Genomic DNA, 2,876 nt, shown 5'->3' with positions numbered 1-2,876 from the left:
GGGAGGGGGAGGGGGAGGGGGAGGGGGAGGGGGAGGGGGAGTTATGACTCAAGCAGGCCAGAGCCGCCTAGGAGTTTGCCCCTGAGGCCTTCCGCTTCCCAAGGCCCCTCTAGCTCTGCACCGTTACCACTTCTGAAAGCTTAGAGACTCCTCCATCCTGTTGGACCTGTGGTGGGACGAGGAGGGAGATTAAACCAGGGAGGGGCTGCAGGGCTGTTGGTTTCCACCTTGAGCTTTGGCTGTACTATTTCACCGTTTCTCATATGTTTCAAAGGGAGGTGCTCTCACTTTCTAGTTAAACATACAAGGGCACAGGGGGACCTCCTCAGACTCAATACTATTTGTTAATTAACTAATATATTTTCACTTTATGTAGATGTCATTTTTTTTAAGCTCGTAAATTGACTTGAAATATATGCACATCTGACAATGAGCGGCGTATATTGTAAAGGATAGAGATAATCCCTTATATGCCACTTTTATGGGCTCTAATATGATCTGTTGCTAGTGATTTCTTTGCAGACATGTGTCCTGTCTTTAACCCCCATCCACCCAGCACACCCCAAATCATCCCCAACATGCTTTCACTGAGAGACATAAACTTAATGGAAATGTAAACCTAACCTCGGAATTCTGATTCTTGGTTTATGAAATGGACTATAAAAAAAGGTAGAAGTTGATTTTAGTGTTTCCTGTTTTTTTAACGTCAGAATTTTCTGTAGTGTCAACCTTCTTTCTGCTGTTTATTTGTAAATCCCTTGAATGAAACATTTACCTCTTTCAAAAGACCAAATGTATGATGAAAGAAAGCCCAAACCACGGCATTTCAATCGATGACAGTAAAATGTAACAAATATTTAAAAAATCATTGCTCATGTTAGGAAATAAATGTTTTAGTGATTAAGTCTAGGATAATCAAATTTAGGTATTGAAGAGTTGTAGTAGTAATATAGCAAAATAGTTTTGATTAATCGTTGGTTCAAGTAGAAGTATCGTGATAGTCTTAGCACTACAGGCGCTGAATGAGGAGAAATTATATTTTGCATAGCTTTACAATTTTCTGAGTTTATTTTGGAGTCCAATAAGAGCAATTCGCTTTCCTCTGTATCTATTATAGGTCTATGTTTGGTTGATCTACGTTCCTTCCTTGATTTAAAAATAAACGTAATCTTTTACCTAATAAAATCACCTTATAGTGTACAACAGTTGACGGTTTAAAAGAATTATAACTGCTTGGTATCTGCATATAAAAGGTGCTTGATAAATGTTTGTTAGATCTAGTTCCTAAAAGGAAAATTGGTAAAAGAAAAATTTCTCCAGGTTTCATATTAATTTTGTACCGGGAAGGGAAATAGAATAAGAGGCTTGGGTAATTGAGGCTAGGAGATCATACAAAAGTGCCATTTTGGCCAAAGAATGATTAAAACACTCTAGTCCTGACATGTTTAAAAATGGGCACACAACCTATTTCTTTGTTTCATAACCATCGAGCTCCCTCTCCCTTTTTTGGCATGGCAACAAATTCAACAAAATCAACGCCATCTAGTTAAACTTTTTGATTTAGTGGTGGGTCCGGCGGTCCTGTCAACGAGGAGGTTAAGACAAGCAACGTGGAGAGGCAGGAGAAATCTATCTGAAATGGAACGTGCCCATTCTAAATAATTTCAGGTGGGAAAATCGTTCCAAGTTGACGGATAATTTCAGAAAGGACGTCCCAACCCCTCGAGCCGGGGCCGTCCGTCCGCGCAGCCTCGGAAGCCCCTTGCCGCGGCCGGGAGGACCGCCGCCGGCCGGACCGCCGCTTCCTGCCCGCGGGCGGCGCACCCGGACCCCGGGTAGGTGCCGCTCGGGGAAACGTGGCACCGTCTCCAGCCCGCGTCCCGGGCGCTGCCGCGCGGCGGCCGAGCGCTCCAGCGAGCCGGGCCGGGAAGGCGGCGCGGCGGCCGCGCACCGGCCCGCGGGGAGAGCCGCCCGCAGCGCCGGCGCCCGCCCGGGGACGGGAAGTGGCGCCCCGCCCGCCCTCGCGGCCCGCGGCCCCGCAGCCCCGCGCCGCCCCCTTTCTCTCGGCCTCTCCCTCGGCCTCCACACCCGGGCCGAATTCTTGCATAAATTATGCCAGGCGCGCCTGACGTCAGGTGGCGGCGCGTTTTCCAGCTGAGCCCAACTCCAGATAACCCATCACATAAATAATATCTTTTTGTTTTAAGCCACTAAGGTCTGGGGTGGTTTGATATACAATGATAAACAACTGAGAAAACCTGGGATTTTAAAGATTCCTGTTGTCATCCTGCTTTCCTCCAATGTTGCATATTTTTCCAAACATCCATTCCAATGGATTTAAGTACCGTTCATACCTCATAATTCTTACACCTACATTTCTAAAGCAGATCGATCTTCTAAGTTCTCATCTCTTACTAATGGACAGCCCCATTTAAATATTCCACAGAGCACCTCTAATTCACACACAGCAAAGCACTGTGTTGTTCTTCCATAGACTTCGTTCCGCTTATTCCTTATCTTGGATAATGATGCGTCTACTTACCAGTCACTCAAGGAGGGAACTTAGAAGTGAATCTTCATCTCCTCCCTTTCATCCACTTATCAACAATCAGTCATTCACCAAATCTTATCAAGTATGTCACCTAAATGTCTCTCACATTTATTCCTTTATCTCCATCACCTTGAATGCTGCCCTGGTCAAGGGCCTCATCATGCTGTACTTTGACTATCACCAACGTCTGCTCATTGCCTCCCCGCTCTGAGGTTTGGCCGGGACATCCATACTTGTCCTGATCATTTTCCTGCTGACAACCACCTATGGAATAAAGTAAAGATTTCTTAATATGCTACTAAACTCTTTCTGACCTGGCCCTACT

Source organism: Physeter macrocephalus, chromosome 15 (genome assembly GCF_002837175.3).
Source record: "Physeter macrocephalus isolate SW-GA chromosome 15, ASM283717v5, whole genome shotgun sequence".
NCBI classification, from domain to species: Eukaryota; Metazoa; Chordata; class Mammalia; order Artiodactyla; family Physeteridae; genus Physeter; species Physeter macrocephalus.
The sequence above is the reverse complement of the archived record's forward strand: the minus strand, read 5'-3'. Positions refer to the sequence as shown.